General features: G+C 45.4%; 2 long non-coding RNA genes across 11 annotated transcripts in view; one reads left to right on the plus strand and one right to left on the minus strand.

Annotated features, from left to right (window-relative positions):
• The window catches only part of LOC308460613, a 102,588-nt gene extending 100,176 nt beyond the window's left edge, over positions 1 to 2,412 (minus strand). For 9 of the 10 annotated variants that reach the window (XR_013978624.1, XR_013978625.1, XR_013978626.1 and 6 more), the window contains exons 1-2: positions 2,081 to 2,412; positions 511 to 604 (exon numbers count right to left, since the gene is read on the minus strand). This is a non-coding gene — a long non-coding RNA (uncharacterized lncRNA). The remainder of the gene's footprint in view (positions 1 to 510; positions 605 to 2,080) is intronic. The other variant, XR_013978629.1, reaches the window with a different exon arrangement.
• Positions 1 to 23,657, plus strand: part of LOC308460620 — a 428,649-nt gene that overhangs the window by 220,560 nt on the left and 184,432 nt on the right. The window lies entirely within an intron of this gene.

Consider the following 23,657-nt stretch of genomic DNA (forward strand, 5'->3'; position numbering starts at 1 on the left):
CTCCTTCTTTGGAGGTCTTTAAGCAGAGGCTTGACAACCATATGTCAGGAGTGCTCTGATGGTGTTTCCTGCTTGGCAGGGGGTTGGACTCGATGGCCCTTGTGGTCTCTTCCAACTCTATGATTCTATGATTAGTCACAGCCTGTGAAACATCCCTTACTACTTGCTGCATAATGAAAATGCATGGAGAAATACAATGGGTGAAGACATTTTTCTAACAGCCCTCCAGTGACAATCACATCCCTGTTGCTTCACTAGAAATTACAAAGCAGGGCTTGGTGCAAATAATTTCCGGATGCGGGTGCTTCACAATGGATTCAGGAAACCAAACATTTAGGTCTCCTCAGTGGTGGCTCACGGACACTGGACCTGGTGGGGCTGCTTAGTGGCCAAGGGGGTCAGGGAGGTGTGGCCAAGTTTTTCTGGTGTTCTCTTGCAACAATACGCGAGAGACATTAAGCACTGAAGTTGTACTAAGCTAACAGCTAACTAAACTGAAACATGTCTTACCTTGGTTCAGGAGTCCCTATCGTCACAGTTTCTTCACTGCTTGGAGAAAAGTTGTGTAGCTTCCATCTATTCTGAGTGTCTCTCCATTCTCCTCCTTTGCAAAAAACAACAAATAGTAGACACTTAAACATTGTAGTTTTATTAATGCTTAGCACTTAAGTGTCTTGCTGTGGTTCAGAAGGCTTGCTGTCACAACATCTATTGTGGGTTCATGCAACAATGACTTATATTACTTGGAAGTAAACCCCACCAAATTCCATGGGAATTGCTCTCTGATTAAGTAATGTTATGAGGGGTGTTTTTTTTGGCGAGGGGATCAGTCTAGATGATACCTGTGTGCCCCCTTCCAAACCTGTGATCTCGTATATGTTGGGCAGAATCTAGAAAGGGAAACCTGCCAAATCAGTTCATTTGTTAAGGTAATGGCTTTGGCTGATCAGTTAAGTGCTCACACCAGAATGAGCTAGGTTGCAATAGCTACTACTAAGTGATGGTGTTCTCCAGGAATAACGGACAGGGATTTTCCTCACACCCATCAGCCGCCTGGATGCATCCGAGGTAGATGACCTATATATAGCCGGGGGGGGGGGGGAGGCTAAAGCTGGAGACAAAGAGAGGCATGTCTGCTCTTTGCTGAATCCAAAGCTGAGACTTGGTGGCTTCTCTGGAAACGTGATGGAGAACCAAGACCTGTTGGGATGTTAATGGCGTGAGCCCCTCCACATATCCCAAAGACACCACAGTCAAAATATGCTGCGCTTAGCTCCTTTCCTTATTAGCCATCACAAATAAGCCTGAGTCCAGATCATTCCTCCATTACCTGCTTGGATGGTGCTGTACTCCCCCTGGAAGCAGGTCCATAGTCTGGGCAGATTCATGAATCCATATTTATCACTTGGAGTGCCTTTTATCAGTTTGGACCAGGATTGTCTGTCCTCTGTCTTTCATGTGCTGGTAATCTCCAGGATAGATCGCTGCCCTGTGCTCTATGTAGGGCTGCCCTGAGACCATGGGGCAACGCATATGGAGACACTGGGGAAAGTCTTGTGTTTGTATCCCCCAGCTGCCATACATGGATACAGCTGTGCCAGATGATGCCAAGGATTTAATTCATTACCCTAAGGTCGCCAAAGAATTGATGCTTTTGAATTATGGTGTTGGAGGAGACTCTTGAGAGTCCCATGGACTGCAAAAAGATCAAACCTCTCCATTCTGAAGGAAATCAGCCCTGAGTGCTCACTGGAAGGACAGATCCTGAAGCTGAGGCTCCAATACTTTGGCCACCTCATGAGAAGAGAAGACTCCCTGGAAAAGACCCTGATGTTGAGAAAGATGGAGGGCACAAGGAGAAGGGGACGACAGAGGACGAGATGGTTGGACAGTGTTCTCGAAGCTACAAACATGAGTCTGACCAAACTGCAGGAGGCAGTGGAAGACAGGAGTGCCTGGCATGCTCTGGTCCATGGGGTCACGAAGAGTCGGACACGACTAAACGACTAAACGACGAAAAGGTCTCAGGGTGGATTACAGCACTTAAAGCACAATGTTAAAAACATTTAAATCAACTTACGCTCACAAATTACGGTGGGTCCTAAAAATATATACCTCATGGAGTCAAAAGCCAGGGCAAAGAGGTGTGTCTTCTGCATTCACAGAAAACGGTATAATGAAGATGCCATGCACACCTCTGTGAGGAGGGAGTTGCCAAACTTAGGGGCTGCCACTAAGAAGGCCCTCTTCCAAGCCATCGCCGCCTGAGCTTTTGAGGGCAGTGGGGTAGCCAAGGTTCTCCACCCTCCCTGTCCTCATGTGGTTGTGTTACATCGTTGTATGCCCTTGCTGTTGTCATTTCATAAGGTCAGTTGCCTGGGAAAAACAGAAGATAAGCTGAATCATAACAAGGGAGGGTGAGAATTCTCAGCCAGCCTTGGTGACTGTTGCCAAGGGAACTGGAACACTGGGAGAGTCATAAGTATGTCCTCTCCTGGACCAGGCCAGGGGCCGACTAGCCTAGCATCCTGTCCTCACTGTGGCCAGCCTGTGGGAAACCAGGGAGCAGAACATGAACACAAGAGCATTGACTCAGGGAATTATAGAATCGTTGAGTGGGAAGGGACCACCAGAGTCCTCTAAACTCACCCCCTGCAATGCAGGGATCTTTTGCCCAAGGTGTGGGTTCGACCCCCCGACCCTGAGATTAAGAGTCTCATGCTCTACCGACAGCTGTTCCAAGGTCATCTCCCATGGTTTCCAGCACCAGTAAAGGGCAGCTAAGGCAGCTGGGGAAAGAAGGAAGGGAGTAGCGTTCAAAGAGAGGTAAAAGGGAGACTGGTGCTCAAGTTCTTGCAGTTGCTGCGGTAAAGACTGAATAGGACAGTGACGTGGGACAGAAATGCTGTTAGGACCAGAGGATCCAGCAATACCAGGGAGAAGTGTGGGGGCATCACCTCAAAACACAACTCCCCAGCATCAGAAGGGACTGGACAAGTGCTGGTTCATCGCCCCAGAAAAGGATTTGCCTGAACACACCTTTAGCGTTATCTGAATAGCAGGGACATGCAGCTCTCTGTGTGAGACATTGAGAGAGAAAAGGAAGTCGTAGACCTGGTTTGCAAATTTCTTTTTCTTTTTTTGTATTCTGTATAGCAAATGGAGAGTTATTATTTTAGTTTACAAAAATTCATAGGCCGTTTGGTTGTAACAAAATAGTTTTTTTTAATTATTATTTTTTTAAGTTCGCAAATCCTTTATTATTTTATTCACATAATATATACATTTTTAACAACAAACAACTCCAAAATAGACAGACAACTCCAAAATAAAATAATATGTAACATAACCATAAATCTCATGTTTTCACTGGCTCCCGATAGAGTACAGGATCAGGTTTAAGGTGCCGGTTTTAACCTTTAAAGCCCTATACGGCTTAGGACCCTCGTCCCTACGGGACCGCCTCTCCTGGTATGTCCCACGGAGGACCTTACGGTCTTCAAACAAAAACATCTTGGAGGTCCCAGGCCACAGAGAGGTTAGACTGGCCTCAACCAGAGCCAGGGCTTTTTTGGCTGTGGCCCCGATCTGGTGGGACGCTCTGTCCCAAGAGACTAGGGCCCTGCGGGACTTGACATCTTTCCGCAGGGCCTGCAAGACAGAGTTGTTCCACCAGGCCTTTGGTCAGGGCACACATGACCCCCTCCTTTGGCAGTCCTTACAGAACTCTAGCCCAATGGTTGCCATTAATCTGATTTGAACTGATTTTAGAATGAAATGATTTTAGAATGTTGTATCATTTTACTGTTGTTAGCCGCTCTGAGCCCGGCTTCAGTGGGGGAGGGCGGGATATAAATAAATTATTATTATTATTATTATTATTATTATTATTATTATTTACACTGATCTCTCCGATACTTGATATTTATTGCTGCTTTCTGCTTTCCTTATAGAATCTTTATAAAAATTTAAATATCTTAAATCCTATACCAATCTTTAACAATTTCAATTAATCCCTTCACCTCCCTCCCCCACAGCCCAGTACAGCCTCCACCGTGTGCAATTTTCTTTACCTATTATTTTTGTTATTGTTGTGCTATTCACTTTATTTGTTGTTCCATCCTTAATATTTTATTATCCTATCTCCTTGTGCCTTTTAAACTTTTGAAAATTTCTTGAGGCCAAGTCTAGCTGAACTGAGTAGACCAACTCTTACCAGGTTAAGCAGACCTGTTTTCTGATGCTAGTTACGTAAGCATGTACTCTGCCACAACATCAGGAAAACCAGCCTTGCAGGTCCCATGGCCATGTTGCCTTCAACATGTTGATGTACACTTGCTGAAGTTCACTGCTCCTCAATGGCTGAAGGCCGGTCTCTCCGTCTCTCCTCTTCTACTTGGCTTTCTCCTCAGCTTCTCTTCTTCAGTCCTTGTCCTGCTCTCCAGACCCATCAACTGTCACCCCAGTTGACCTCTCCTCACTTGCTCTCCACACTCCATGTCCTCATCACCACTCCAATGTCCTGTTGGTGCCTTTGAAGGAGTAGGCATAGAATCATAGAATCATAGAATCATAGAGTTGGAAGAGACCACAAGGGCCATCGAGTCCAACCCCCTGTCAAGCAGGAAACACCATCAGAGCACTCCTGACATATGGTTGTCAAGCCTCTGCTTAAAGACCTCCAAAGAAGGAGACTCCACCACACTCCTTGGCAGCAAATTCCACTGTCGAACAGCTCTTACTGTCAGGAAGTTCTTCCTAATGTTTAGGTGGAATCTTCTTTCTTGTAGTTTGGATCCATTGCTCCGTGTCCGCTTCTCTGGAGCAGCAGAAAACAACCTTTCTCCCTCCTCTATGTGACATCCTTTTATATATTTGGACATGGCTATCATATCACCCCTTAACCTCCTCTTCTCCAGGCTAAACATGCCCAGCTCCCTTAGCCGTTCCTCATAAGGCATCGTTTCCAGGCCTTTGACCATTTGGGCATTGAATTACAAGAGGATCTGTCCTGGAGTGTCAACACAAGGGGGCTTGTGAAGAAGGCACAGCAGAGACTGTACTTTTTGAGAATACTAAGGAAAAACCATCTTCCGCAGAAACTGCTGCTTGCCTTCTATCACTGTGCCATTGAGAGCGTGCTCACTTATGGCTTATGTGTGTGGTACGGAAGCTGTACTACCCAGGACAGGATGGGGTTGTGCAGGGTTGTTAAGGCAGCAGAGAGCATTGTTGGCTGCCCACTCTCTACCTTAGAGCAGATTTATGCCACAAGATGCCATAGGAAGGCACTGGATATAGTAAAAGATCCATCGCATCCTGGTCACTGTCTCTTCGAGCTCTTGCCGTCGGGGCGGAGATACAGGACGATGAAGACAAGAACGAGCCGTCTTAAGAACAGCTTCTTCTCCAGAGCGATCTCAGCCCTGAATGGGAAGCCCGGACTTTGAAAGTCATCTAATCTCCCTTGCTGTATTATACTGTATTGATTAATTAGAGTTTTTATGGAGCAGTCAAGTAATTTCGTTGTCCCCGAAGGGGGCAATGACAATAAAGATATTATTATTATTATTATTATTATTATTATTATTATTATTATTATTTTGGTTGCCCTCCTCTGGGGCAGTGTCATGGGGCAGTTTGTCAGTGTCCTTCTTGAACTGTGGTGCCCAGAACTGGACACAGTACTCCAGGTGAGGTCTGACCAGAGCAGAATACAGTGGCACTATTACTTCCCTTGATCTAGATGCTATACTCCTATTGATGCAGCCCAGAATTGCATTGGCTTTTTTAGCTGCCGCGTCACACTGTTGGCTCATGTCAAGTTTGTGGTCAACCAAGACTCCTAGATCCTTTTCACATGTGCTGCTCTCAAGCCAGGTGTCACCAATCTTGTATTTGTGCCTCTCATTTTTTTTGCCCAAGGCAGTACATACTGATTTCATTCCACTCCCTCTACCAAAATTCTGCAAAGCAAAACTGGCTAGTTCCATCCGCCTCCATTCCTAACACACCATACAATAATTCAAGAGCAGCATCTGCAAGGGAAAAATCACTTCCCTTCAAAATGCTTTATGCCTGGTTTTTGTTTTTTTTAAGACATTTGAGAAAACTGAAATTGGAAAGGGCAAAGCCACATGTGTGGATAAAGTAAGGAAATTGGTTTGCGTTTTGCAAAGCAGGAGCGTGGAGGAGAATTGGAATGATCAGATTTTGAACAGGATACACAACATAGGAGAAAATGAGAAAACAATGCTGGCTGGAGCACCAACTTTCATGCTTCACAGACCTCTCCTTCAGGCTGGCTTACCTTGCCTGCTTTTAATTTCTAATTTCACTTATTGTCTCCCTCAAACTGCCAAAAGTACACTAACACTGGGTAGCAAAGGGACTCATAACTTGACAGACTATTTCCCGCTTCAACAGAGGAGAGGTCGGAATCTTTGCATAAGGTTTGCTGACTCAGTAGAGTATGCTAATATTGTGGTGGTTTTTTTTAAAATGAAAGAAAGCTTAAACTCTGCAAAAAAGAAAAAAGAGAGGAGGAGGGAGGAAGAGTGTCAGGTACTGGGCAGAGGAGGAACGGTGGAGACCGCCTCCCCAGCCGGACCCTTCCAGAGAAGAAGACGACAGTTCAGAATTTCAACAGGGGTTTAAGGGAGGTCATCTGCTCAGAGGCAGATGAGGGGGAAAGCTGGGAAATCATAGGAGAGCCAGAACAACAGCTGGCTGACACGTCATCACTAGAGAGCATTCCAGACCCACCATCTCCCAGAACCCGGCAAGCCTTAAAAGTAGGAGAGCAAAGAGCTCAGAGACAGAGGGCCCTAAGCGGCAGCCATAGAGGGGGTGGTGCTATTGATGAATGAAGAAGTGGGAGAGAAGGGCAGTGGAGATTTACTCGGGACAATCTTTCAGGCAGCAGAGAAACTGACCCCCATGACAGGCTCTTACCATCTGCTTTTTATTCAATATTCATAGAGAGAGGTTTGAGAATGCAGCCTCTTGGAATAATGGCATTGTCCCGAGTAAACCTCCCCATCCCTTCTCTCCCTCATTGGTCAACAGCACCATCCCCTCTACATATTTTACACCTTAGTTTTTATGAGGGCCTTCTCGGTAGTGGCGCCCACCCTGTGGAACGCCCTCCCTTCGGATGTGAAGGAAATAAGTAGCTATCTTATCTTTAAAAGACATCTGAAGGCAGCCCTGTTTAGGGAAGTTTTTAATATTTAATGCTGCATTGTTCTTAACACTTGATTGGGAGCCGCCCAGAGTGGCTGGGGAAACTCAGCCAGATGAGCGGAGTATAAATAATAAATAATAATAATAATAATAATAATAATATTACCTACTTGGGAAGAGGGATTAGTAACATTTGATTTAACCCAGAATTTGGTCTAATTGTCTTAAACCTGCCAGTGCTGACCCCGAGAGGCTTGTATAGATCGGCTTTTGTTCCCTGGGCTTAACTGTATCTGGCTAGAGAAACTTGGGGACTGTATCAGAGTAATTCCTGTCTCAGGGACTCTACACAACCAGGCATGCTTTTACAGCAGTCCCAAAAGGAAGAGAGCTTCCAGCCAATCTCCTCATTAGCCAAATAGCTATTGGAAATCTGGGCACAGAAAAGGACGGAATATGTTCAGAGGAAAGAGACAAACACAGCGGCCTCGAATGAGCAACATGAACTCAACTGTTGTGGGATTTGGGGAGTTGCTTGAGAAAGGCAGGCGAAGAAAGAGAACACTCAGTGGCACAAAGGATTAAAAACAGTTTGTAGAAAACACTGAGTAAAATATATGGAGGTAGCGGGAAGGAAATTAAAAGACGCCTGCTCCTTGGGAGAAAGGCGATGGCAAACCTAGACAGCATCTTAAAAAGCAGAGACATCACCCTGCCAACAAAGGTCCGTATAGTTAAAGCCATGGTTTTCCCAGTAGTGATGTATAGAAGTGAGAGCTGGACCATAAAGAAGGCTGATCGCCGAAGAATTGATGCTTTTGAATTCTGGTGCTGGAGGAGACTCTTGAGAGTCCCATGGACTGCAAGAAGATCTAACCCATCCATTCTTAAGGAAATCAGCCCTGAGTGCTCACTGGAAGGACAGATCCTGAAGCTGAGGCTCCAATACTTTGGCCACCTCATGAGAAGAGAAGACTCCCTGGAAAAGACCCTGATGTTGGGAAAGATGGAGGGCACAAGGAGAAGGGGACGACAGAGGATGAGATGGTTGGACAGTGTTCTCGAAGCTACCAGCATGAGTTTGACCAAACTGCGGGAGGCAGTGGAAGACAGGAGTGCCTGGCGTGCTCTGGTCCATGGGGTCACGGAGAGTCGGACACGACTAAACGACTAAACAACAACAAGCGGGAAGGAAAAGGGAGAAGTAGGAGAAGCAGGGAGCAGCCCCCAAAATAAAGACAACCCCACCACCATTATTTTCTAGTGGCCAGGAAGTCCTCCACTGGGAAAGGACACAAGACCAACCAAAAACAAGATAGTGGCTTATCCATAATTAAGAGGGTGCCCCTGGGTACAATAAGCACAATGGTTCACAGATGGAAAGAAAACGACATTTTTTAGAAAACTCCCAAACTGCCTGACAGAAACCTATGGGCTTCCACAATGCGGATAGCAGCTGAATCCACAGAGAGGGAGGAAGGCATTCAAAGGAACCAGAAGTGATGCAGACTGTAGCCCCGTCCATGCACAGCAGTTATGTTGCAAGTGGAGCAGGGCGATGCTTTTAGTCCAGCACCAGACAGCACAACCTTTTTTTGCAAGAATCAAATGTTGCGTCCAGTTGCCTACAGAGAAGTTCCAATGCAAAACCAGCTGCCCTTGTATTGGGGAACTCTGCTGCGCAAGTGTAGTGATCACACAGAGCTCCTACAACAGGATCCATAGCAATTTTTGCTAACTTACTGCTCCAATGGGTGACACAGTAATACCAAAAGATTTCTTTCAGCTCTCCAAGCCCCTCCATATCATAGCTGTCAACTTACAGATTTGAAAATAAGGGACCAGCAGCCTCGAAAATAAGGGATCAGCAGCCGAAATAAGGGATTTTCAGAGCACAGGTATGTTTGACTTCTGAGCCCCTCCGAGCCAAAGGCAGAAAGCCCAGCCAGCAGCCAAACGAAGCCTCAAGCGGTGGTTCCCACAGCGCAGCAACCCGGCAAAGGGGATGCAGCAAGGAAAACCACTGTCACCTCTCCGCTGGAAAGCGCTGAGCAAAGGCGAGTCCCCAGGCAACGCGGCCGATTTGATCGGCACAAGGCATGCAAGCTCCACCCCCCAGTCGTTCTTAGACTCCTTCTTGGGTGATCAACGCAGCCAAGCAACACAGTTGGAACCTGCTTCCTCCCTGGCCGGCAGGCAGGGAGGGAGAGGAGCTGCTTCATTTGAAACCCGGGAAATTTAAGGGACATCATCAATACGGGACAGCAGCGGTACACAGCGCTGGGATAAGGGACTTTCCCACCAAATAAGGGACGGTTGACAGCTATGCTCCATATATCTATATATCTATATATCTACATCTCCCTCATCTTATTGCTCATGTGTAAGAGCAGTACCCCCAACCCCAAGGGCCAATAATTGTATTGTAAGTTACATGGATGAAACAAGAATCACCTACATAATTTCACACTTTCCAATAATGTGACTGACTTTGTTGAGGAATCCCCTCCCCCTTTCTGACCTCTTCAAAAGGGGGCTCACATTTCCCAGCTTTACTCTTCCATCCTGACTCATCTCTTGTCTTTGGTCTCCCCTCTAGGTTTTCCCCTCTAATCCTGATTTTGTTCCTGGGTTCTGACTCTCAGCTCTGGGCTGCACTGGACAACTCCATTTTTAATGTCTTTTAATAATATACAAATAATAAATAAATAATTTGTATACCACCCTTCAGCCAAAGATCACAACATAAAAATACAAAATGAAAACACCAAACAGCTAATACAAAAACAAAAACAAGGCTAATCAATAACTAATCAATAGCTCCCCCTCCCCAAAGAACACCAGACACACAACTCCTCCTGGAAATTTTGAGGCAGAAGATCATAAGCTAAAATATTAAAGAGAAAACTTTCCCTCTTTCTTCCACCACGCAGCACCCCCAACAAAAAGCCAAGACATTTCAGTGGACTTAGACTACCCCCAGAGAGGCCAAAAGGATATTCTAAACTAGCTTTTCTTAACCTGTGGGTCCCCAGATGTTGTTGAACTACAACTCCCATCACCCCTAGCTAGCAAGGCCAGAGCTCAGGGATGATGGGAGTTGTAGTCCAACAACATCTGGGGACCCACAGGCTGAGAACCGCTGTGCTAAACCAAGCCTTCTCAAACTCGGCCCTCCAGATGTTTTGAGACTATAACTCCCATCATCCCTGACCACTTGTCCTGCAAGCTAGGGGTCATGGGAATTGTAGGCCAAAAACATCTGGAGGGCCGAGTTTGAGGAAGCCTGTGCTAAACTCTACTCCCCACCCATCCACTTGTCTGGAAAGCAGCAACACATTTTAAAAGCCATCTCTTAGAGGTTTAGAATGAGATCTTCCTGCCTAACCCCATTTTAAAAACTATGAACTTTTGAAAGCAGTTTGCTTCTGCAGAAGAGGTATCTGCAGAGTAAACTTGAAAGAACTCAAAGCTAAAGATATATAATGAATATTTGTAGATCAGATTTCTAAAGCAAACTTTCCATATTCATAGCTACGGACGAGTGTCCTGAATAAAGTAACAGTTTATTGCAAATACACAGAAAAAAAGGAAGAGCCAGCGGCCTTTTGCACATTAAGCCAATTTCACAGGACTGCGGAAGGTCATAATCATCTGGCCTCATTAAAAAAAAAAAAGTTTTGTGTACTAGCAAGCTGGTCAGCACTTCAATGAGGAAAATGTTAAGTAATAGCAATCTGCTCTGGACTTAAAATGATGACAATTTTTTCCCTAGAATGTAAACCAGAGTGCAAACCAGCCATTTGGAAAATTCCCCCCTTGGAAAAAGTAACTATCAGGTTTTTGTAGATGAATGTCCCAAATAGACAGTGTAACTTTTCAGAACGGCTGAAATATGAAGGGAAATATTGCTGGCAGTTTTCTGAAGATTCTCCAGATGGCACCACACCGTCTTTGTTTAGTACCAACGTAGCTGAGGTTATTTCTCATGCTTTTCAGGCCAAGTGCTTCCTCCGTCAGCGTATTGACTGATGTAGGCACAGGTCATTGAGTCTTACTGCTGCCTTTAATGAAGGGTTTTTTCCCCTTCTCCTTCCCGTCCTATTTGATTGCGTTCCCCAGTCACTTTTCTCACTTTGCACCAAACCTCATTAAGTCATGTGCACACATTTCCCAACCCTCACTAAAAGAAAAACCCAGCGAAGCTATACCAGTCTGAATGTGCTAAAGATCAAACATGTTTACATGTTGTCTGTCTGCACTACAGGAATAATAATAATAATAATAATAATAATAATAACCTTCCCACCGGAGCGGTACCTATTTATCTACTTGCACTTTGACGTGTTTTCGCACTCCTAGGTTGGCAGGAGCAGGGACCGAGCAACGGGAGCTCACCCCATCGCAGGGATTTGAACCGCTGACCTTCTGATTGGCAAACCCAAGGCTCTGTGGTTTAACCCACAGCGCCACCCTTGATAGTCTTGGTGGGCATCAAATATGAGCCTTCATAAGCTGTCAGCGACACCTCCTGTCAAATGCTAAATACCTTGCATATCACCAGATGCAGAGCATTCTCAGACACTAAATACTTGTCAACTTACACGTACAGTCAAATAGGAAAACTGTTGTGCCAGTCATAGTCAACAATATCACTGCACGCCACCCCAATCTCTTCAGTGGTGCAAGAGTTCAGGGGTTCCAGGGGTTTGTTCCAAGGTTTTGTTTCCTTGGAATGGGAGACTTTGAAGACTGTGGTGACTTTGTGATATTCGGTTTATTTAGACATATATACAACCTGATGGACAAGCTCACAGCATTAACACCCCAAGGGGGTCTTGCTTCTCCCAAGCCACAGCCTTGGATTCAAACAGAGATTAGGCATGGTTCTATCTCTCTGCCTTCCCAGCTTACTCCTTCCTGCTTCTAGCTTGGTGTTTCCCAACCTTGTTTCCTTTCTGTGGCCCCCCCATGGGCGTAGTCGGGGGGGGGCAGGGGGCAGCTGCCCCCCAATAAGTAAAAATCAATACAAATCTGAGGTTCTGCCCCCCAACAAAAGCCTGCCTCTTAACAAAAACCCTGGATATGCCCATTCCTCCATTCCAACCGGTAGGAAGGTAGCTACTTAAATGTTTTCTTTGTAAATAGAACATGTTTTATTTATATTTTTATAATGTATACAAAATACAATTCCATAAAATGATAGGAACATAATGAAATATTGTTGAAGCAAAAAAACATAGAATCCTGGAGCTGGAAGGGATCCCAGGGGTCATCTAGTCCAACCACCTGCAATGCAGAAAACTCAGCTAAAGCATCCATGACACATGGCCATCTAACCTCTGCTTAGAAACCTCCAAGAAAGGAGAGCCCAGAACCTCCCGAGGGAGATCCACCGCCCATGTATTATAACAAGTAAACAACACTTCAAGGTAAAGGGACCCCTGACCATTACGTCCAGTTGTGGCCGACTGGGGTTGCGGTGCTCATCTCGCTTTATTGGCCGAGGGAGCCGGCGTACAGCTTCCGGGTCATGTGGCCAGCATGACTAAGCCGCTTCTGGCGAACCAGAGCAGCGCATGGAAACACCATTTGCCTTCCCGCCAGAGCGGTACCTATTTATCTACTTGCACTTTGATGTGCTTTCAAACTGCTAGGTGGGCAGGAGCTGGGACTGAAGAACGGGAGCTCACCCCGTCACGGGGATTCGAACCGCCGACCTTCTGATTGGCAAGCCCTAGGCCAGGGGTCAGCAAACTTTTCCAGCAGGGGGCCGGTCCACTGTCACTCAGACCTTGTGGGGGGCCAGACTATATTTTATGGGGGGAAATGAACGAATTCCTATGCCGCACAAATAACCCAGAGATGCATTTTAAATAAAAGCACACATTCTACTCATGTAAAAATACACTGATTCCTGGACCGGCTGTGGGCCGGATTTAGAAGGCGATTGGGCCAGATCTGGCTCCCAGGCCTTAGTTTGGCTACTCATGCCCTAGGCTCTGTGGTTTAGACCACAGCGCCATCCATGTCCCCACAAACAACACTTTTTTGACCCCAATTATTTCACACGGAGGGGGAAACCTACAGATACAGTCCAAAAGGTGCACAGGGAGTTCTGTAATATGGGAGAATTTTAAAAAGCAAGTGGACCTCACTGACCTGGTGCAAAAAGATCTTGTCATCCAGAAGAGCCCTGGCTGCCTAGATAAAACGCTATAGCCCCACACACCCTTACCTGGGAGTAAGGCCCACTGAACTCAACAGGCTTTCTTCTGAGTAGTAAATAACTATTTACTAGATGCAAGTCAACAGCACCAGACAATCCCCCCTCTCTCGGCTAGGCACTGGGGTGGATTTCACCCCATGCTTTGCAGAGCCGGGTTGATGCCGCCGACGGACTCTGAGCCCCTTGGCAACATCTGAAGGCCCTGATCCACTAGGCGCTGGGGTGAATTGCACCCTGCACCTTGCAGAGTCAGGCCCAGGCTGCTGCTGGGCCCAGCACTGGCAGCAACAACAAGCAGCTCCGGCTCGCCCAGCCCTACCCATTGCCACCCCACCACCACCATTTACTTGACCTGGCGGTTCTGGATCGCGGGCTCTACTGGTCAAAATGGGAGCCTCAGCGATCACCCTCTCCCACCAGAAACAAACCAGGACTGCTCCAAGAAAATGCACATGGCTAAAAGGAGCGCAAGACCCTGGTGGGCCACCCCCTTACCAGCTTGTGATTGGCCAAGCAGATAGGCAGCCAATCAGATTTTCTTTAAAAGGTTTTTCCCCTTCACTTCTGACTTCCCTCTGTGGCCCTCTAGCCTTGTGCTGTGGCCCCCCATTTACGAGATTTTCACCTGTGGCCCCCTTGGAATATGGCCCCTGGTTGGGAAACACTGGGCCGCTGAAGAAGTGTGCATGCACACGAAAGCTCATACCAAGAGCAAACTTAGTTGGCCTCTAAGGTGCTACTGGACAATTATATATATATATATTATATATTTCTACTGCGTCAGACCAACACGGCTACCTACCTGAATCACATCTCAACTCTGCTCTTTGTCTTTCTAACTGCTAGACTCAGTGGGGGAGGCCACTGATGGAGGAAGGGTTGTGTGATGTGTGCGGTCTGCCCTGGGTGTCATTGTCGCATCACCCCCCTGGGACGCTTGCTGTGGGCGGCGCCTCCCTGGACACTTGCCCCACCACCATGGGCAGCTAGCCCTGCCCCGGGTGCCAGAGTAGCTCGCTCCACCTCGGGGGAGGGGCATCCATTTGGCATCGGGCACAGAGCCACTTCCTTTGTTACCTTAATGACTCATACTTAGACCATTACCAAGAAACTTGTCTGGCTATTCTAGCACTTGAATCCTTTTGGATTCAGGAATACTCACACACACACACACAGCCACTGTATAGTACTGTCAGTGCATGTCAACAACCAAATACTAAATAAATACCATTATCTGTCAGATAGCAAATATAATTACATGTCAGCTATTAAATACTGCCAATATCAAATCTTCAAATCAAATGTCGAATGATGACAGGCTGGGAGAGAACGGTGCCTCTCCTACCTTGCCAAACAGCTGACTGATACGGTGAGTTATTCCCCCAGAAAATAATGCCAATTTGATAGGCAGGTTATTGGATATGGAGGTTTTCTCTGTTCGGCAGCCTGCGGTCTCTCCGCTACAGTTAAACTATCTGTGGATCACTGCTTCCGAATCATGGCTAATACATCTGCATTGCACGTTTTATGCATGATTACCCTAAAGGTAAAAATACAAACTTTGCCAAAATTAGCAACTTACTGAAATTATAGCTTGAGCAAGTAGCTCAGAAAATAATATATGGCATTAATTTTCCTCCTCTTCCTCCTCTCACACGTCCAGCCTCACTAACAGATAGCAAGTAAATTATTGCCTTGTGACGAATAGCTGAATCATTTCAATGAATTACTGCAGCTGGGAAGGATCTGGTGTGAATGTAAAAGTGTAAAGTGATAATCTTTTGGCACTTTGAAATACTGCATTATTTGATTAATTTTTTGCAGGACAATTCATGAGTATCTACAAAAAGGGAAATAACCTGTTAATGAAGACTTCAGAGTAATCTCCCCAGAAGCCTTTAAAAGTGTTATAAAACCTTATTGGTTTCATTTCTGTACGCTATCTAGGAAATATATAAATTCTATTCCCCCCTTTTATTCACATTAAAATGGTTTGTGATCCAGGGCTCTTAAGTTTTTGAGAGGCCCATTACTATAAAATCATTCCCTTTCTTTGCTGCCATATTTATCTTCTCTCTCCCTGCTATCTTCAAAAAATTGCTCAGGTAATAATTGTAATAGCAGCAACAATTCTGGTAGCAACTGCTACAACAGGTGACTCTCCTTAGCAGCAGTGATAACAGTAAAAGGCCAGTAAAAGCAGAAGAGCATACTAATAAAAACAAAACGAAAACCCAAGTGCATCTGGAATATAATATTTCAGAAAACAGAAAACTAAGAAAAACAGAGAGAGGGATGAAATGAGAGAAGATTTTTGCTATACTGTATTATTTTAGCATATGACTCTGGTTTCAAATTGCCCACCTTCGGGGAATCCTTTCCACCTTGGCACGTCCCATGGAGCCTCAGCATGCGGCAAAGGAATTTGTGCCACAGAACCTCTCACCCCAAGTGCCTCCATCTTGTGAGGATTCAGATTCAGTTTCTTGCTGAACATTATTATCGCCATCTTGCAGAGGAAAAGCTGAGCCTGGGGCCACCTAGTTTCATGGCAAGGGCAAAACGTGAACTAAGACCTCCTTGTTCACACAGTGCAGCCACTGCACAACAGCACACCAGTTCTCATTTAAGTTGTTCAGAAAAGATACCCTCCCTGAGCAGTACTGGATAGCAATATATTCATCTTCTTTTCTTACCCACTTGGAAATGAGATCTTACAGTATTTTGAGATCTCTTTCCTGAAAAATATTTGATGCCAAGCTTTTGGTCTCCAGAATCCGTCAGCAGGGAAGACATTAGGTAGGAAGTGGTCGGATGAGGAAAAATAATTTTTGCTTGTTATTCTTCTCTTGAAAATACAATTAAGATTGTTTTTTAAAGCAACGTTTGTTTTTTAAAAATAGGAGAGGCGGAGAGCCAAATTCTTCTCAGATTTCACAGTTAGGAAACTGCTCTTCTTTATTACTTACATCTTTTAAAAAGGTAAAAAGGTGTAAAAGAGAACACTTAAAAAATAATACAAGACTTTATTATGAAGTTGAAATGATCCAGTAGAAAATATGAAATAAAATAAAGCAAAAAAACCTGAAACAAGTAAACAGTGGTACCAGAAAGCCCAAAGCAAAAACAAACAAACAAACAAACAAACAAACAAACAAACAAACCATAAGGTACATGCTCAAGAAATAACATATTGAATTAGATGTTACAGCAAAATACGACCTGATACAGAAAGAGTACAAAACAAATACTATGAATACCAAATAATGCCATATCTCACTGGGACTTGCCATCCCTGTGATTGGCCTATCAGGTAAGTAACAAATGGCTGCCAAATGGAGGCAAAATCCATAGGTTTAACTGCAGTCTGAGATACCCTCAGGGCTGGCTTACCCATAGGCGTTAGGGGTGCGGGGCACCCGGGCACCAGGCTCTCAGGGGCACCAGGCCGAGAGTCCGGGGCCGAGATTTGGAGTCCGGGGACTGAAGAGCCAGGCCAGCCAACAGCTGCTCCTGAGCCGAGCCGAGTCTGTCGGAGGGCCGCGGGCCTTTCTGCTGCGGGTGCTGAGGAAACTGGCCAGCTCCAGCCTCCTGCATGCCTGGGATTGGCACTCAGCTTCCCTCCCCACTCTCTGCAAGGATTGCTCTCCTCCCTCCATCCGCAATGGCGTGGGAGAGAGTTGTGTGCCCCCCAAAAAAGCTCAACAACCCTGAGCTGCCCCCCTAAAATCTCAACAACTATGACCTGCCCCCCAATTGGGGGCGCTGGGCAATTTTTTGCACTCATATGCTAAAGATGGCCCTGGATAGCCTTAATTTATAAGTCAGTTTCTCAGAAATGAGAATACAGTGGTACCTTGGGTTACATACGCTTCAGGTTACAGACTCCACTAACCCAGAAATAGTACCTCGGGTTAAGAACTTTGCTTCAGGATGAGAACAGAAATCGTGCTCCGGCGGCACAGCGGCAGTGGGAGGCCCTATTAGCTAAAGTGGTGCTTCAGGTTAAGAATGGTCCTCCAGAATGAATTAAGTTCTTAACCCGAGGTACCACTGTAAACATTATTGTATGGAACCAAATATTTAAAGAAAAGCTTGAGGACTTCTTCCAGCCCTGTGATGTGGTCAGATGAACAGCTGCTCAGGTCCGGCCCACCCAGGAGGCGAGGTGAAAAAGCTGCTTTGGGTGTCGGGAGGCCCCGAGGCATCACTTCCCATTTCGCCTCAAGTGGCAAAACAGGACAGCCATGTGGCTACTAACAGAAAAAGAAAACACTTTTAATTCCCAGCCTAGCAAAGCAAAAAGCCAGTCTGTCTGAAAAACCAGCCAGGCTGCTGGAACCAATGTCAGCAGAATAAGAATGAACAAGAACTTAGCCAAAGTTTATTAATTAAAAAACAGCAACCTTTTTCTTCAGCGCTGCCTTGTTTACTTTCAACCTGCCCGCATATGTGACTGAAGTGGATTTCGGGCGAGAATTTATGCTATGCGCTCCACTTTGTGCATTCATGTGTTAGCCCTTTGTTACCTTGCAGGTGCAATTGCTTTTTGGGGGTGACATACATTTTATTAACTTTTGCCACACTGCGATTGCATTGAAGTAATAGTATTTGCGCCCTCGGTGTCACATTCGGTGACAGGCCATCAAGTTGCAATTTACAGCAATGGGCTTCTGCAGAACTTTCTGGGAAGATGGGCCTCTTTTTACTGGGAAAAGCAAGCATGGCTGTCACTGATGGAAGGGTCCCTACAATGATTCATGACCTCCATCCAGTCCGATGGGCCCTTCAAAGCTATTTCCATTTTTATAGACCCCTCACTTGCCACCCAGCCGGATTTTACATCTCAGTAACTTGGCTCTTTTTTTCATGGGTTTTCCCCCTCTAGCAGCCATTCAGTTTCATTGCTCTACCGTAAAACACCCAAATGTTGCAAGAAGAGTCTGTAAAACCTACATAGTGGCCGTCAAGAGCAGCTGCGGAAGGAATCGACTGGCGCTGCCAATCTTTGAGATGCTATGTGAGGGACACAGTTTGTGATACAATATTTAAAAGGTTGCTAGGAATGCTTGTGAGGTTTCAAGCCGCTGCGTGCCGAAGCTCAGGCCAGGGCCACAAGGGAAAAGAAAAGCATTATAAATTGTATTTCAGCTTGTGTGGGCACAGGCTCACTTTTCAGATGCATGCTGAAATCATAAATGTATGCCATAAGGTATCTCTCTTCCTCCAGCCTCCAAGCACATTCCTTTGGAATGGAGGGATATATTGTACTAATGCTCTTGGTTGGTGCGCTTCCTATAGGCATCTAGCTGGTCACAGACTGCTGGAGAAGACAGGCCTTTGCTCTAGGCCAGCAGGGCTCTACCAGATGGATAGAAGTCTGTCCTCCAGTAGGAACGGATACCGTGTCAGATTAATTCCCCAATCATTTGTGGTTCCTAAAGAACTCTCGGGCAGTGCCGGATTTACGTATAAGCTAAACAAGCTATAGCTTAGGGCCCCACTATCTTGGGCCCCCCCAAAAAATTATGAGTCTTTGTAAATTGTGTTTCTAAAGGAACTTTTGTTATTGCCAAATGCCAATGTGTTTGCATTATTAAGTTTCTTATGAATAAAAAATCATTTTAAATTAGAGCTTAATAATTATTTCACTGTATATCTAAAACACAGAGCCTAGGACTTGCTGATCAGAAGGTCGGTAGTTCGAATCCCTGCGACGGGGTGAGCTCCCGTTGCTCGGTCCCTGCTCCTGCCAATCTAGCAGTTCGAAAGCACGTCAAAGTGCAAGTAGATAAATAGGTACTGCTCCGGCGGGAAGGTAAACGGCGGGAAGGTAAAGCCAGAAGAGGCTTAGTCACGCTGGCCACGTGACCTGGAAGCTGGATGCCGGCTCCCTCGGCCAATAAAGCGAGATGAGCGCCGCAACCCCAGAGTCGTCCGCAACTGGACCTAATGGTCAGGGGTCCCTTTATCTTTACCTTTTAATTGTATTTCACTATTAATATACTTCTTAATTGTATTTCAGTTCAACAATTACTTTGATAAAATACATATTTTGTTATGTGCAAATGGCTTTAGATACCTATTAGGTCCATAAATTACCATATAGCATATATTCAACACAAAAAAGTGACACTTTGTTGTTGACAAAGGGCATCTGGACATATAAAGGACCCCATTACCTTCAGTAGCTTAGGGCCTCATCCAGCCTAAATCCGGCCCTGCTCTCAGGACATGGAATCAGATGCATGTCGGATACATGTGTCCCCAAGTAAGCATGGTAACCGTGTGTGCTCTGAATTTTCTATAAGGAAAGTCAGAGCCAGGATCCAAAGAACTCTAGGGCCAGCTCACCACAAAATCTGAACATGTAGCAAATAATTCCTTCGTCATCTGAAGAGATCTGATCCATCTTCATTCTCTGCCACTACTGGCGTGAAAGGAATGATCACCTCTCTAAACCTGAGAAAAAGCACAAATTCTGCCTAGGAGAGCTATTATTTGTTTCACATGTGATTTTATTAATTGCTTTCTGGCAAATGTATCATGTATCTTGCTAATGCACTTACACGATCCCATCAATTTGTGAACTCATCTTGACTAGCAATGCATGGATTTGTCTCTGTTCCACTGGAAACTAAAGAAATCAGTGGCTACTTCAAATGGCCTAAGGAACAAAATACAGTGGATTTTACTCTCTCTGCCTACCTGTGTATTGTAGACCTACATACAGTGGTACCTCAGGTTAAGTACTTAATTCGTTCTGGAGGTCCGTTCTTAACCTGAAACTGTTCTTAACCTGAAGCACCACTTTAGCTAATGGGGCCTGCTGCTGCTGCCACGCCGCCGCAGCACGATTTCTGTTCTCATCCTGAAGCAAAGTTCTTAACCTGAAGCACTATTTCTGGGTTAGCAGAGTCTGTAACCTAAAGCGTATGTAACCTGAGGTACCACTGTATGTATGTTTTCTACTGCAAGGCAAACAACTTGTTTCCAAGATGCAATTTTAAATGGGAATTTTTCAGTGGGATTCTATCACAATCCTTTTATAGTGTCTAGTTTGGCCCTGAGATTGAAAGGGGTTTGTGAGACCCAAAGCAGGAAAGCTCTTTGCATTCTCAAAGATGCCCAGGTTTCTCTGTGGGCGCTGGAGGCCACATTTCTGCACAGTTGACCTTTCTAGTGTACGGTGACCCCCTATTCCATGCAAAGCATAGCCTTACCCCCTTGTGTTCTGTCACCGCCGTGTCCCATCACAAGCTGTTGGCTACCTGGAGAAAGTATCACCCGAGTCGTGGTCTCACTCTGCGGAACTTTTCTGCTACTTTGAGTCATAGGCAGGATTTGCCTGGGTGGGCTGAGACGACTTACCTTCTGTTGGCTGTGAGAGTCAGCTGTGGATCCTGGCCTGCCCAGCACACCTGCCAAATCCAACTAACTTAGTTGGTCTTAAAGGTGCTACTGGAAGGATTTTTTTTATTTTATTTTATCTTTATCAACGACTTGGATGATGGACTCAAGGGCATCCTGATCAAATTTGCAGATGACACCAAACTGGGAGGGGTAGCTAACACCCCAGAGGACAGGATCACACTTCAAAACGACCTTGACAGATTAGAGAACTGGGCCAAAACAAACAAGATGAATTTTAACAGGGAGAAATGTAAAGTATTGCACTTGGGCAAAAAAAATGAGAGGCACAAATACAAGATGGGTGACACCTGGCTTGAGAGCAGTACATGTGAAAAGGATCTAGGAGTCTTGGTTAACCACAAACTTGACATGAGCCAACAGTGTGACGCGGCAGCTAAAAAAGCCAAAGCAATTCTGGGCTGCATCAATAGGAGTATAGCATCTAGATCAAGGGAAGTAATAGTGCCACTGTATTCTGCTCTGGTCAGACCTCACCTGGAGTACTGTGTCCAGTTCTGGGCACCACAGTTCAAGAAGGACACTGACAAATTGGAATGTGTCCAGAGGAGGGCAACCAAAATGGTCAAAGGCCTGGAAATGATGCCTTATGAGGAACGGCTAAGGGAGCTGGGCATGTTTAGCCTGGAGAAGAGGAGGTTAAGGGGTGATATGATAGCCATGTTCAAATATATAAAAGGATGTCACATAGAGGAGGGAGAAAGGTTGTTTTCTGCTGCTCCAGAGAAGCGGACACGGAGCAATGGATCCAAATGACAAGAAAGAAGATTCCACCTAAACATTAGGAAGAACTTCCTGACAGTAAGAGCTGTTCGACAGTGGAATTTGCTGCCAAGGAGTGTGGTGGAGTCTCCTTCTTTGGAGGTCTTTAAGCAGAGGCTTGACAACCATATGTTAGGAGTGCTCTGATGGTGTTTCCTGCTTGGCAGGGGGTTGGACTCGATGGCCCTTGTGGTCTCTTCCAACTCTATGATTCTATGATTCTATAGCAATGCCAGCTCAAAGGTTGGTGTGTGTTCCCTCCCTTGTGGAGGAACCAGAGGTCTTTGGACCCTCCAAAGTCTCCCGCAATCCTTTCCAGCATGGCCTCAATACACCCAAACTGGCCGCTGAGACCACATAACACCACTCTTGAAAGACCTACATTGGCTCACAGTATGTTTCTGAGCACAAATAAAAATGTTGGTGCTGACCTTTAAAGCCCTAAATGGCCTCGGCCCAGTATACCTGAAGGAGCGTCTCCACCCCCATCGTTCTGCCCGGACTCTGAGGTCCAGCGCCGAGGGCTTTCTGGCGGTTCCCTCACTGCGAGAAGCCAAGTTACAGGGAACCAGGCAGAGGGCCTTCTCGGTAGTAGCACCCACCCTGTGGAACGCCCTCCATCAGATGTCAAAGAAATAAACAACTACCTGCCATTTAGAAGACATCTGAAGGCAGCCCTGTTCAGGGAAGTTTTTAATGTGTGATATTTTAATGTATTTTTAACCTTTGTTGGAAGCTGCCCAGAGTGGGCAGGGTACAAATAAATAATAATAATAATAATAATAATAATAATAATACATATTAAAATAAATTCAGACAAGTTAAAATCTGGGCAGGTGGCAATTATCAGGTTGGAACTGAGAGTAGTTAATACTTGCCAGGGCCAACTGTTTCCACTGATCATACAAGGACCTGTGAGTGGGTTGGGGGCCTTCCTTTATACAAAGGAAAGTAAGTCAAACTGCATCCTGCCCAAAGGCCTGGCGGAACAGCTCCGTCTTGCAGGCCCTGCGGAAAGATGTCAAATAGAGAATTAAGATTTTGCAGGTAACATTTCTATGCATACACACCAGTTTTTATATATCGATCCTATAAGATCTGCCATGGAACAGGGTTGCAGCAGGACCTTTCTAGCCCTGAACTTCACCTGAAATGTCATTCTTTCATCATGGAAATAAAATACTTTTTTTTGCTAACAGTTTTGTGAAACGCAGGCTGCAAAATAGTAACAATTCATTTTAACATTAACGTGTAACTGTAATTTTGGACAATTTAATGACAGCCATTGTCATATTTACTAAATACCCCTAGGCACGGCAGGGCATCACTTGAATATTATGGAGCCATTTCTTCATCCATCATCCTGTAATTTTTGATGTTATTACCATCATTTCCTCTCTTTTTTCATTCAACTTCCCTACCATTTTCTTGCCACTTATTTATCAGACAGCTGGGTTCTTCCAGAGGTAATGCAGTGTGACAGCAACCATCAGTTCACGAGCGAAGTGATAATAGCGGAACAACTTCAAAAGAATCAGAAGGTTGGTCATCCCCTTATCTGACTGTCTTTAGTTTGGAAATTGAGTTCGAAGACTTCTTAAAGGACTATCTTATAACATTTGTGGTAAGCCTCACATTTTCAACTGTGTTTGGACAATTTCCTTCAGAAGAAAAAGTAGGCATATTTTGTTCTTATTCCACCTGAATATTGGTGAAGAAAGCTATGAAGAAACCTATTCTTGCTGCTCTGAGGGGAACTGGTGGGGGTGAGAACTGGGAACAGGTAGGATTTAACAGGTATGGCGGTGGGTGGAGGAGGGGGCACTGAGGGATGTTTTTCTAATGAAAATTGGCCCTCCAGCTGCTTTCTTACCAATCAGTATGAAAATATACAAAAACCCCTTAACTCTTCCCTGCAGGAGTGATTTTGATTAACCCCACACAGCTGAAACATTGCAGTAGCTTTTCGGTTAACAAAAGAGTCACAGAGTTGGAAGACCTCTTGTTGGTCAACTAAATCATCCCAACTCTGTGGGATGGAGGTAGTTCA

This window comes from Podarcis pityusensis (genome assembly GCF_964106645.2).
Source record: "Podarcis pityusensis genome assembly, chromosome: 13".
NCBI lineage: Eukaryota > Metazoa > Chordata > Lepidosauria > Squamata > Lacertidae > Podarcis > Podarcis pityusensis.